The sequence below is a fragment of the Athene noctua genome, chromosome 5 (assembly GCF_965140245.1).
Source record: "Athene noctua chromosome 5, bAthNoc1.hap1.1, whole genome shotgun sequence".
NCBI lineage: Eukaryota > Metazoa > Chordata > Aves > Strigiformes > Strigidae > Athene > Athene noctua.
In genome coordinates, this window is record NC_134041.1 from 50,663,548 (window position 1) to 50,678,357 (window position 14,810).

A 14,810-nucleotide genomic window follows, 5' to 3' on the forward strand; every position below is an offset into this window, starting at 1 on the left:
AAGCTTTCCTCTACAGAGATTTATGAGATGGTTATGAGCTGGAGAGGAGAACACTGACAAGACAAAGTATTCTCCCATCCATGGGGCAGTGAATCAAACTGCATTGTTTAAATCCTTCTTGAAGTTAATGAATCAGCAGGAAAAGTCCATCCCGAAGACCTAATGTCTCCAAAACAATCACTTGGTGTCCCCAATAACTGATAATGAAATCCACAAGTGTCTTTGTTGTTCTATTTGTTTTCCCAGAGACATGACCATGGTTATCCTGGGAATCTTTCTCAATAAAACATAAAGACAAACTAGAACATAGATGACATGATCTACTAGCAACAGAGGTAATATACAGTATTTACAATTTAATATTTTTGATTTACTGTGACTAATGACTCCAATGAGGATTTAGCTACTGTGTTTCATGCTTGGGTCACTGCCATTCTTTCTTCCTGACATTGAATTGGAAATGCATTCAGAAATTTCACCTGTGCAAGACAAAACAACGCAAATCTCCTGGAAGCATACCAGGTGCTATTCTCCATATTCCTTACAGGTCCTCCAAAATAAAAACATTGCTAATCCAGCAGCCTGTTCTCCATTCTTACCCTAGGAAAACAACTGCTGTCCATGGAAGCCTAAGGGCTGCAGTACTCCACTGGGAAGCTCTCAGGAGCTGAGATCAGACCGTTCTTGGCAGAGGGCCCTATGTTATGTTACTTTGTGCCAGCGCTGATTAGAATGAGTCTGATCACAATCAATTTCAAATCCCAATGCTGAACTCAATCTTTCTGCCAAGTCCTTCAATCACTAATAAAGATAGTTGAAAGAACTTTCAAAGGTACAGATCATCCAATAAAGTCACTTGACCTCAAAAGAGGTGAAGAGCAGAGGTTTTTTACATACAAACTGAGGCAAATCTCATACAGGGTATCAGAAAATGTTTGTTGAAAAACACAGCAGGAGCCATACTGAAGCTATTAAAAATGCAGATTTAATTTCCAAAAGAGTTAAACAGAGATTTTTAGTTTTCACATGATAGTCACAACCACAGAAGAAAAGGGCATTTGCTAAGGTTGACCTCTGCTATTATAGCTTGAAAACGCTGTGAGTAGGGTGTGCTCCTTGCAGATGGAAGTAGTCCTTTACCTAGGCAGGCTTTGAGTTTCAACCCTGGTGCCACACACAGGTGAGCGCCCTTTTTGCATTCTGAGAAAAAACCCCACTTCCATTTTTAGTCACCTTAAATTAAGACTCTTTTCTAACTTCTCAATCCAGCTACTGCACTGAAGTAAACAATTATTTGCACTACGCAAGTCTCAATTTTGTAATTGCTGCCTAGATAATTTGCTGATGGATGCATTAGTAATGTCTCTGTACTGTGCTGCTGAGGAGTTCTTCAAACTGGGAAATGCTCCTCTGAGGAGAAGCAGTCGAATGTCCAGAATCCAGCCATAAAACTTGTAAATACAACTAGAAAACATAGTTGAGACTGAATCTTGTACATTGCACATGCAAATTAGAATGAGGAGAGAAACTCTTACCAAAAGATCTCCTCTTATCAAGAGAGCTCATCTGCAGAAGGGAGGAAATATCCCCTTGACCTTCACATTAAATGAGGCCTGATGAATTGAGCTTCAGTCTGGGGTGCAGGACTGTAGATTTTTAGACTTCCCCATCTTCTTTAGAACCGATTCTGGGACAGAGGTGACTGATTTGCAAAGACTCCTAAAGACATGATCATTGCTGTATGTTAGTGGAGCTCAAAATAGTGTTTAATGAGCCAGGAAAAAAGATAAATTGCTGAGTTCAGCTCAAAGTCCATAGTTGCTACACTGAATATGTGTTTGAAACATTGGTAATTAATTAGGCATCGTCAGTTACCTCCTGGATGGAGCCAAAGCTATCTTGGGCATCATAAAATCTATGATCTGCAGTATATGTCTCCAGAATTTGATAATCCAAATGAATCAGTGGGGCAAAACTCTCTTCCAACCTGTTAGAGTTATTGATTTATCTGGATCTATAACATGTTATTAAATTTTCATTCTTAACAAAGACAGTTGATTTATATTAAGAAAAAAAAATAAAAAGAGGAAAGATTATGTATAGCAAGCAGTTAGTTACATGAATATCCCAAAAAGAAACTCTTCATAGCACACAGGGAGAAGCAGAAAGACTACATGGCAGTGCCAGTGCCTCCATCCAGTATTGCTAGGATTCTGCTGATTTCATGAAAATTTTGGTCTCTGCACTGGTGTCTCCATGAGCACCCCTTTCAAGAGGCGGGAAGGAGTCAGCCACCTGTATCTCAGAGGCAATACATCCCCATTTTAATCTGCCTCACAAGGATAGGTAAATTACTTCAGTTCTGCTTCTTGAAATAAACCACTATTTATAGGAGCATACCCAGGAAAATGGTTAAAACAAACAAAAAGAAAAGCACCTGCATACAAGCTTCCATAGTTAAACTTTCCTAATCCTGGACATTTCTTACTACTGTGTGGAATAAGGGGAAAACTCAGTAATATCATGACTTCTCTCTAAATACCTCCATAAGGGCCTGTTCCACTTAGGACCTAAAAATACAAGAGTTGATTCACTTACGTAATCAGTGTAACAACCTCCAGTTGTCCTAATGCACCTGAGCCTTATGTTCCCCAGATGTAAGTAGTTGTTAGGGTGGCACAGGACCAGTGTAATGGCTTTTATTCCTACCTTGTGCAAAAGGCTACCTGAGCATGACTAGAGGACTTGGCTTCCAGGAATATCCTCCTGAAGCCAGAATCTCCTTGGGACTGCTCTGACCAGTGTGAAGCCAAACTACCGGACATTTTGTTTGGTATGAAGGAGAGCCTTCAGGTGCTACAGAAGCAACACAGGAACATCCAGCCCTTCAAGTATTCATATGGCTTATTCTGTCCTAGGCTTGGGGCAAGACAAAGTAAAACGTATCAGCAGTCTGGTGTGCCAGTTCCCCTCAGCTGTGCCAGGCATACCTCAGCTGCAGCCGACAACCTGGCACTGAGGCTCAATTAATCAAGAGAGGTTATATAACAAGCACAGAATTTCAGCCAGAACAATTCAAACGTATCTGCACACAAAACCCTCATTGTCCAGTCTGGTCACTTCTGTTCTGCACCAGCTGCTTCTGTGAACAATTTTTCAGCTTACCCTCAAACAGTATCTGTCCTTGATCATTTAATCGGTATTTAAAGCTGTGTCAGTGATGTTATTGATCCCACTTGTGCCTCCAGTGTGTGTTTCCAATGGAAAATCCAGCACAGAGGGAAAGTGCAGAACACTTTCTCAGCATCCGCAAGAAGAAAAAGATGCATTTTTCTCCTTTCTGATTTTACGGTTTGTTGTATAATAGCAATAATCTCTATTGCTTTCATATACTTGCAATAAATGGCTTTTGAGATCGATGAAACGTCTGAGCTTCACTTTGGCTATTAATCATTCTCAGTAGCCATTTATTGCTTCATATATTACAAATAACAGAAGTTATTCCTTAAACCTACCCAGATAGCTGAGGACTGCAAATTTCAAACCTAACTCTGAGAGACAGATTCACTGATGGCAATCCCGGTGTTGTCTTTTATAACAGTAAGTAATAACCATGCTGTGCCTTCTACCTGCAGATTTCAAAACCCACAATACAATGCATTAAGGAAAAATGAACCTTGCTTTTGTAGTTGAAGGAGGGAAGAATGTGGGGATATAGGTAAAAAATATTTGTGAAGATCCTTCACCGGTTTGTTTCTCATTATCTGAGAAAGCAATATTTGTAACCTGGCAGAATTTGTAATACCTGCCCTTGGTGCCAGCCTGCTAGCAAAGCTCCTTTGGAGTCAACCCTCTGGCTGCAGCTAGGGGAGCATGCACTGACTGCCCTGGGAGAGAGGTTGTGTTGCTGCTCCTGGTCAGTATCAGCAAAACTGGTGTGAAACAAATGTTCACTCAACAAACTTGCTCCCTGAATTTCCCAGTCTGGCCAGTCTTTGGTCCCTCTCTTTCCTCCCTAAACTCCTTTTGCCTTAGGGCCTAATCATGTTTTTTGAGTAATCATAAAATAAAAATGGGCAGTGGCATCAAAGGAGAGGAATTCTTTATAGGTTTGGGTTGGGAAAGCATGTTCTAACCCAGAGAATAATACTGTGGGTCCTTCACAAAGAATGAACTAGCATGAACTTGAGCATAATGTGCTATTCTTTTGTATTAGAGGCTTCTACTTTGACATATATCTGCTGCTTAAATGCCTCTGCTTTGATCATCCATCGTCCTTTATTCCAATAAAAATACAGAGCCTATTTCTCAGTTCAGTGGAATTCCATATTTGTTTACTCAGGTGATGACATTGGTATAGTTTCTTTGCCTGCACATGGGATTTACCAAGTCTGGTAAGAACCATCATGGCTCTAGTGGTTATGACCACTTTGAAGGAAAGTGGTCAGTTGCTAAGGAACAACCAGGCTGTTCTCACTACATGGCACAAAATATCTGACTGTTGCCATAGGCAGCCTAAATTCAGGGTGAGGTCAAGCTGTGCATGAATCCTCGCTATCTGGGAATAGATGTTGTTGGGAGCTGAGAGAAAGAACCTCAGACATCTTGTCTCTTCCCTACAAGTGACATTTATCACATCAGGGTAAGGGCAGATGGTCAACAGGTCAGAATGCTGGGTCCACCAGCAACACTGGCAGTAAGTACATACTGGGGTGTGTATAGTAGTATCAGTTTAACAGTACTGCAAATGTTTATCTCCTTATCCTAAAGATTTGCAGTCAGATAATACGAAAACGGGATGTTCTCTCACCTACTTTTCTGCAAGAATCAGAAAGCCAAAGTGAACATGGACTGGGATATCACAAGTTTTTTGTCTGGGCCTTAGCCAGCGTGAAGAAACAGAGGGGAAAAGCAGCTTTAAGGGTTCAGACAGCATTTTAATAACAGGATCAGCGATTGGCTGTTGTTTTGGGTTTTTTTTTAATCAACTAAAGGACAGATTTCACTATCTTCTCCCAAGTCTAGTCTAGGTACTCTACTCTCCAATGTTCCATTGTCTTTAACCTTGCCTCATGTTTTAAGAACTCCTTACGCAGATTAGCCACCTCAGTTCCCAGAGATTATTTTAAGCTTTTCTACAATTTAATAATGATCCATTCTGCTGATTCTACTTCTGCATGTAAAATAGGTCTATACTATTAATGACAGCAATTTTGTGTTATTGTAGCACACAGTTGCAACAGGCACTGTGTGAAAAGAACAGCTGAAAAAAAGTCTGCATTAAAACTTCCCCAGTTTTCAACAAAACCTTTGTCATGTTGCATTTCCATTAGGCTTACATAAGACATTATGCCACCCTGCAAAGTACCTATGTCGTAATAGTGCCTTCTTATTCCATGGCTTACTTCCCTTTGAATATTAAGAACCATATTTTAATAATGAAAGTAGACATGATTTGCTCTTTACTCTCTCTAGCTTGACAGAAGATCAGAAGGGGGAGAATTGGTTTCTGTTCCTCATGCATCACTGGCTGAATTGTTTCAACATTTCCAGTCTAATTGAAATTATACTTGTGTGACTCCAGAGTATGACAAAAGAAACTGAGAGAGCTCTCGTAACTTGCTTTTGGAAGTTTCACCTTCTCCCCCACCCTCCCTACTTTTCAAAAAGATATTTGTTAGGAATGTCTGAGGTCATTGTTCATACAGCTCAGCAAGGTCTTGCCAGCCCTCTTCAGAACTGAATGCAGAGCAGATCCTCCATATATCTGATGAACGCATATTAATCTTTTTAATCAAGTAATATTTTATACCTCCTGCTACTCAAAGAGGAATATAAGCTCTCTTGCCTAAATATAAAAATGATGTACTGTCTCAAACCAGGATCCAGTTAGTTATCCTGTCTCTGCTGTTACTGGCCAACAGCATATGCTTAAGGCTATAAGAACACAACATGTACAGAATGATCCTTCCCCATATTTAGAAATCAGCATTTTACTGTGATTACAAAAAGACCCTTGTTAACTAGTGAACAGAGCACAGGAGTCTGGAAAGATGAGTTCTCTAAATGACTCGTCCTTTGAATTACTTTGTGCCCTCAGGGAATTCACAAAGGTTGTGACTCATTTACCAAGTCAGTATGAAAATATTCGTGGGGCTTTGCAAGTTGGTAGGGACTCAATGCCCTTATAAAGCTGTGTGTCACTTCAGCATAGCTTGTGACACAATAGCCATAAAATCTGCTACCACCAATAAGGGAAAAATGTGCCATGAAAAGTGGCTTACAGATTCTCTCGCATCTTGAAAACCAAAGAGACAAATCAGGTTGTAAATTTATGATCCAGGGAAATCTGTACAGAGTAGAAAAGTTAGAATTATGTGCTTGTATTAAAGTAACATTTTTTGTTTATACGTTAATAAAAATAATGAAAGAGCAAATGAGCAGAGAACAATAGTGTAAATTGCAGAGAACAATAGCATAAGCACCTTTCAAACAAATATTCAATGAAAATCAGCACTAACGTGATCTTGCAGCCCTAAAACAGAGACAAGGAAACTACTTTTGTGTTGATTTGAAACACAGAGGTTTTCCTAAGATTTTTAATGTCCAAAATTCTCAACAGCAACTAAGGGGATAATACTATAAATTCATTCTTAAGAAAATGGTAAGATTGATGAGTTTTTCTTTATTTGCAAATTGATTTCAGAAACCTCTAAGATATTCCATGGTTATGTTTTGGAGACATTATTTATCATATTTCTATTCTGAAGATGCTATTCTGAATCCATCAGTATGCCCTCTTATTTCACAGTCATCTCCCAACATATTTGTATATGTTTTACATAATTGTATCAGTGACCAATTTTCAAAATCTAGAAACCAGAAATATAACTCTACAGAAAAAAACCTATACCTTATGCTATGTCTCTTAATTTCTATGTATTTTATGTAATAGAAAATTTTCTTCTTCTATCTAAAAGTAAAATAAGAAGAAAAATAAACAAAACTAACTTTCTCAGTGTATTGTATATATAAGTAAAAAATATGCATGTTTCCTTGCTATATTCCAACAAATTGTATATTATCCATCAGTAATATTATCCAGTCATGTGAAATATTAAATAATGGGATGGCTGCTTTCCGTGAATGTCATTAAATATTCCTTTTATACTTAAAAAAGTCTTACAACGTCAGTGAGAAAAAGGTCAGTCAGAAAAGTCCAGTCATATTCTTCACTATATGTGATAGAACAGAGATGTCTGACAAAATGGAGTTCTTTCTTCATTTGATAGGCTGTTCTCTTCTGTATTGGCCGCTACTTGATATGGTGATAAATTTTCCTCTAAAAACCTCCAAGCATCTTTCAGGTTACAAAAAATGTATTTAGTTGTTTACAAAACTAATTTATCTAGTATCAAATTGTCATGCACCCCTTAATACATGTGTAGACTAGTATTTTTCTCTTGTTCTTTAGAATGTCACAATCAAAGCTTATATCCACTGCATTCGGTTTTGCTCAGAAAATGTAAGAATAAATGGTAAAAATTTTATTTTTTTAAAATATTCCCCTTCAACAGCACCTGCCATAAAAAGGTATACACAAGTGTTTTTTGCAAAATGTTACTTGATCAGCACCAAGGAAATTGCTTCCTATTGAAGTCTGAATGTTACTATATGACAATATTCTCATCAGATGTGCTTGCCTGTACAGAAAAGCTGACCAGAACAGTTTTTTTTCAAAATCCGTATTTCTTAAAAGCTGTTTCCCAAAATCATAGTTTACTTTTTGAGTGCAAGAATGATGTGTCAGAGGGAATGCATTCCACTCAATTTTGTTGCATCAAAATCTCGGCAAAGAACTGGAGATGAAATTTGCTCATTGCCTCAATCTTTTAAGAGCAGAATGAAAGCTATTAAATAATGTGACTGTGATCACAAGCATTTGTGGCACGTGATCTGCCTCCATCCACAGTAAATCACTGAGTCATCATATTGCATATTCATAATATATGCTTCCCAGAATATTCTTCCTCAGATCAATGGACTCATATGGCTTCTGTTATCTATTAGGCACTAAGGAATTCTACCTACAAATCCATTCCTCTAAGTATAATTTCATTATAATTTGCTTTGTGCAAGGGAAATAACAGTAGCAGGCAAGTTAAAGAGGATACTCCATTCTTGTGGTTGTCAAGAAAGTGGTCCAAATTCAGGAAACAAATTCTGTCATATCAGCCAAATTGTTTTCATAGTGTGACTCTAAAAGCCTGGAAGTAGAAAACAATATGGCAGAATGCTCTAACATAACATCAGTGTAACTGGAGAAAATCTAGAAGGATATAACAAGAAGGCATGACAAACTAGAATTGCATTAGCTCAGAGTGGTTGTCAGTTGTTTCATGCTAAAGTCTGTACTAATAGTGGACTGTCAATACCATTGTTTTTTTTTAAAAAAAGCCTAGATTAATTTCTAAAAATTATTTCATGGACTCAAATCTATCTTCCCAAAGCTATGAAATTACCCAGAGTAGCAATAGACCTAGGCAAACTGTAGAGAGTTTGACAGAGGACACTTCTCTAACTTATGATTATGCCAACAACTATCCCTCTTTGTTCCAGTTTGTGAAAAGGGGTTAAGAATGCCCACTCACCATTCCTACTGCACTCTGAGAGGTAGAGAAGTGAAATAAATATTACATTTCATTTTGAATAATGTTCCAAAAGTAACTCTTATTTCATTGTGCATTGCTAAACCATCATGGGACCATTCACCGTCACAAGTCTGTGTATCTGGGAAGGAAACAACATTATGGGACAGGAAAAATGCCCTTTTGTTGAGTTGTCATAAAGTGCTATATTATATATCGCATTTCTCCATACCATGGCCAGTGGCCAACAGTATTGAAGTGTTGCTTTTATTAACATCTAAGTAAATTAATTGCAGTGGGTCCTATCCTCTGCTGTCATAAGTTGTGTAACCATACTGTGGTCAGTTAAACCAAGTTGAGTTATTCAGCAGAAAATCAGGGCTACCAGCCTCCTTAGATATCAAGTGGATTACCCGAAGTCAGAGTTGAGCTTCTTGATACTGTTCAGGTGTTTTAAAGAGTGAAATGAATACAGTAGTGTTTCAACCAAAGAACAGTGTATGCTGCATATTAACTGTCTCCATCTTCATAGAGCAGCAATACCAATAACTGTCACAGACTTCTGTAACGGACCAAGCCACCCCTTAAGGCACAAGGTTTTATCAACCTTTTCACTTCTTAAGATAAACCATATTCCCATTAATAGGTAAAACGTTACCTTTAGATCAGGTTTTGCTGTTATTGAGAACATAAGTGAGGAATTGCAGGACAATAGAAAAAAATTTGGAAGAAAAACCTTTCACAATAAATCTGTTCCAAAACGAAGAAAATTAACATTTCAGTCCTGATGAAGTAGAAGTCCTGGATAGCATCCAACAACCAAACCCAAGCAGAAAAACTGCAGCTTAATGTCTTCACTTAAAGAGAAGGAGCTTTTCAACTCAAGTCTTCCTTCCTCCAAGGGTAACCTAGTGAAAATGCATTGTCTCGATTCATGCAGTAGAGGACACTATTTTACACATCATCACCTCCCCGGCCAACGTGGTGTGGTAACAGCCTCCACTTTAAACCCTGTCTGTTCTCCAAATACAAAAGAGGGGCTGCATTAAGTTGTGGATGAAGTACCATGCATGCCAAGGATGAAATATTATCAAGATATAATTAAGTAATATCAGCCATTGCAATAATAAAAGGATCAATTAGAATTTGTGTGTTAAATGTGAGTGCATTGCTTGACCTGAGTTTTGTTTGCATGAGCACCCTGAAATTCTCATCCTGTTCTTCCTGCTAGCATTTACCTGGGAAATTTCAGCTAGCATTCACCTGCTAGCTGAAAACTGGAGTAATAAGCAAACTGACACCCAATCCTCATCAAATCTCTAAGTTCAGCCATCTGTATGTTCTGAACCCAGAATGCATGGCTGTGCTCTGATTTCCTGGAACTTAATCAGATGATTCTGAGTACAAGCAAGACACAGACACATGAAAATCTAGGGGAAAAATGCATTTATAAAGGTTGTTAAATGATTTATGTCATGCTAGTTGTTTCAATGCTTAACTTCGAGATCTAGGGAATTATTTAAGTTTTCTTTGAGAGATCCCAGCTATTAGCATGTTATAACAGGATTGGGAAATATAACTATATTCTCAGTTGAGGCTTTAATATAAATATGTAATATTGACCTGCCTGCCTCCGAGTAAAATGCTGAGGAATAAATTTATAATTGTCTTTTAAAATCATCAGCGTAAAATTTCTGGAGAACTAGAAATTAAGATTTTTTAAACAGATTTTCCTCATGACCCACTTTTGAACCAGTCATTATGGGGAGCCTTATTTGATTAGGAAACATCAATCACATTATACCTTTGGGGCTATCATGTTTATTTATTAAAAACAGTCAGAAAGTCATGTTTTCTGGAATAGGATAGTAATTAAATGACTCAAAACAAAATTTGTGATTCTGCCCTTCCAATTCCAAGATGGTTTCTGGCAACACGAAAGGTCCTCTCTCCTCAGTTTTTTTTAAAGTCATGCTATATGAACATTTTCTACCTTATCTTTTACTCTTTTGTGTTTTCTCATTGTTTCTCTTCATATTTATCTGTGCCTGTTCACAAAGTCACTGCTCAAACAAAACAGTAGGCAGAACTTATGTTCACAGGCAAAACTTGCCATGAAAAACCATGGTATTACTTGCACTGTTTTATGTAAAAACCACAAGCACATGTCCAGGTTCTGTTGTGCAAGGAACAGTACAAGTGACCCAGGAAAAAAAGATGTCTAGTTGCATAGACTTCAGTCAAATTACATCACCATTAAATTAATTACCTATGTCATTAACACTTTTTATTAACTCAATTTGTCAATAAAAGTTGCTAGATATCTTTGTCCTACTGTTGCAAGATAAACAGGTGCTGTGGGTGTAAGTTTAAAAGAGAAAGGGATCTCTGAATAATCTATAGGCTCACTGAATCTTAGGATAATTCAGGTTGGAAGGGACTTCACAAGGCATCTAGTCCAATCTGCCCAAATTATGGTCAGCATTGAATTCAGACCAGGTTTCCCAGGGTTAGTCCAATGGTGTCTTGAAATCTTCCAAGGATGGAGATTCCACAGGCTCCCTCAACCCTGGTCCAACAATTAGTTATCCTCATAGAGAACATTTTAACCTAATACCTCCTCAGAAGCTCCCATTTCAATTTATAGCCACTGTCTCTCATTTTCTTACTGTAAAGAGCCTGTCTCTGTCTTGGTAACTTCCTCATGGGTATTGGAAGTCTACTGGTATTTTTTCTGCTATGCCATCTCTTCTGCAGTCTAAACAAGATCAATTCTTCTCATCGTCGTGCTCCAGCTGCCTGGCCATTGTGGTGGCCCTCCCCTAGCCTAGCTCTTAATTTCTGTCTGCCTCTCTAATGTTGAGTTAAAGTCGTGCAAAGGAGGCAGATTTATCTGTCTATTCTGAAAAAGAATATTACAATTAATTGCAAAGTTAAAAAATATCTTTCATATCACTGCCATTAACTGGAACCTTAGAAGCAAGTGACCATCTCTAGGCAAAATTAAAGGGCCACTAATTTGACCACAGACCTTATGAAATCCTTGCAGTTCTGAGTTGGGCAGTGCTTACCTAAGGCTTTGTTCAGCATGACAGCAAACTGTCTGCGTTGTGTTAACATCCAGGCTGCCTTAGAGAAATGTTCACTATTCATAGTAAGTATGACAATCTTCCCAGTCCACCTGGTGAAGCTAAAGGAAGAGACTTTTCCATCCTGAAAGCAAAAAAAACCCAAACCAGTCTAGGAGGTTGAAAAGAACAACCATTAGAATATATCCCCAATGACCCCTGACCTTGACTTAAGCCAATTTATATTATACATGTAGCAGTTGTCCATCTATATTTATATGACTATCCAATTGCTGGGAATACAAAGATATAAATAAATCTATTCATACACATGCACAAAGTTATAATTACATATACTGGTAACAGAAGGATTTAAATGGATTAGGTTATACATGCTATCCTCCAGCTCAGTTCTATAAAAATTCAAAAGCTGAACTTGATTTGTCCATTTCTGATTTGATAGAGCATGTGTATGTCACCCGTGTGGCTATTTCAGTCCTTGGGAAAAATTCCAGTGAGATAATCACTTGGGGAAGGTGTGATTTACCAGCGGCCTGTTTCTGCATTAGTTCAAAAGTCTGTTAGCAAATGCATGGAAAAATTGCTGGTTTTGAGGCATAATCCATCTCATTCCACAGGGATGATAAAGCAGAGGACTATAAAGTGCTGTAATTCAAGACAAGCAACTCCTTGAAGACATGAAGTGTTCCCTTTCTAGGCACCATTAGCAGAATTAGAGGAATAAAATGGCCTTATTTTAGAATCTGATCCATCTGGCTCACCTTTGTTAATTAGTATTAGTATGAATTCTACTTAATAAATAGAACGCCCTATTTCCTTCAAGAAAGGCATTGCTAAGATCTGAAGTTCAGGATTTCACAGATGCTATTATGGTTAGGACATGGCTGAGATAAGAGAGTTATGTAACGTCTGAGACATTAATTACATCTCTGTAGTCCAGAAATGGGATACAAGTTTCCAGAGGTGTGAGGGGGCTCTGGGAGGAGCACTTATTAATGGTTCTTGTGTAAAAAATACCAAGCAATTTTTTCTGGGGGAAAAAAAAACCCAAAACAAAAACAACAAAAAACCAGCTTTCCATGAAGAACAGTCCCATGGAAATAGTTTATTCGGTTATTTAATAACTCACAAAAGTTGCAGGTAGTATTTCTTGAATTACTGGAATTCTGGACATTGTGTCTTGCTTCTGAAGGGTTTATGCCTCACAGAAATAAAGAAGGTTGCCTCCCTGCTTTTACAAAAGGCACAGATGTGTGTTTCACAGCAAAATGCATTAAAGCACAAGAGAAGTATCTTTCCTTTTGTCTTGCAAAGCGTTAGGCATACGCCAGGCATATAACAAATAATAAATAAAACAACAGCATAAATGTAGTTGGGATTAGAATACTATTACCGTACTCTGGAGTCTCTGTCATGCTCTTTCACCTCACTCTTGGCAACCCACTTGCCAGTTCACATCATAGTTTGAGGAAGATCTGCCAGGATATCAGCTACACATGAGAACAAGAAACCCAAGATATATTTTTTATTCACTTGCTCTCGGTATGGGTGTGTCTCAACCAGACCTTTGAATATAGTTTGTGAGTACTGGCCAGGACAGAAAGTGCAATTTCTAGCATTCCTTTCCAATGAATTCTTAATTTGTCTTCGGAAAAAAACTGGCTGATATCAAGGCAAAAATACATATCCTTGAGGTTTTTCTGCTCTTTCTCCTCTCTAATCCCTTGCTTGCGTATGATGATACTGCATGTGTTAGAAAAGTCTGGTGAGGAGGTCTGTTTCTAGTAACAATTATCTAGGTTGTAGCAATTTGGTACATACCAGAAGATAATGTAAACTGTATAATAAATCCTGGAATTCACCCTGGCATGGCACCAATGGAGTTAAACACAGCCCCAGGCGCTGTGATTGCTCCACCTTTATATTTCATCTGACAGTTCTCTTTCTCTGTCTGGATTGTCATGTAGCCCTTTTGCTCTGTCTGTTCACATTACACAGTACCTCCTCTGGTGTCTCTTTCAGTTTTTTCCATACAAATGCATTCTCTGTGATACATTAAAATTTGTGCCAGAAGACTTCCTTAGGGTTACTGTTGCTTTGGCACACTTACCTTTATACATAAATAATTAATAATATGGATTAATAAATAAATGCCTGGCCAAAATATCAGGAGCATCTACAAAAGTTAATTTTCACAATATATGTCTTAATAGACTGCCAGCCTAAAATTTCCCTTGTGGAGAACTTCCAAATTCTTCCATAGTTTCACTGGTTTCAGTGTTTGTATTTGCAAATGGAGGAACTTCTAGTAACATGATTTACTAGAGTGATAAAGACTTTGATAAGAAAATAGATTCAGATTTGTGAGAAAAGACCATACCTGTCCTCAGACTGGTATGTCTGCAGACAAAGCAAACATTACTGCGTATGGCCCCTAGTACTACAGGTTATACTGCTACATAAATAAGGACTTGGTGGATGTTTTAGTTTAAAAGGAGAATTGGCGGGTAATATTTGATATGAGGACATTCAGGTTTTGTAACTGAGAAGTTAACATCTCCTTAATAACTGTAGTGCTCCTCCTCTTTCCCCAGATGACTTTAGATGTGATTTGAGCTGACACCCACAGTTGCGTGCTTGAATAGCTCTATTCTGTGCTAGGTTATAGTTTACACATCAACTTCCCAGAACTAAAAATCATAAAAATCTTGATTAAGTTTGTCAGCCCATCCTAAGTTTTTACTTCATTATGAAATTTATTGAAAAAGAAACACTGAGCACTAGATTTCCCTCTTCTGGATGTCTTTTAAATGTTACAGAAAAACTTACTGTAATATAAATTCCCCCCAAAGGTTTTGTATCTCTCTGTATCAGTAATAGCTTATAAACCAGAAAAGTCTACTTTAAGAACTTCGCACAACTAAGTTCTGTCTTGTTAATATACAGTTTTGGCCTCTTTGATTATAAAATATATAAATCCAATATAAATGAAAACACATCTAAAAAGAATTATATGATCTATATACTTTCCACGGAAAATTTAAGCATTTAAAATGAATGAATTCTGAAAGGA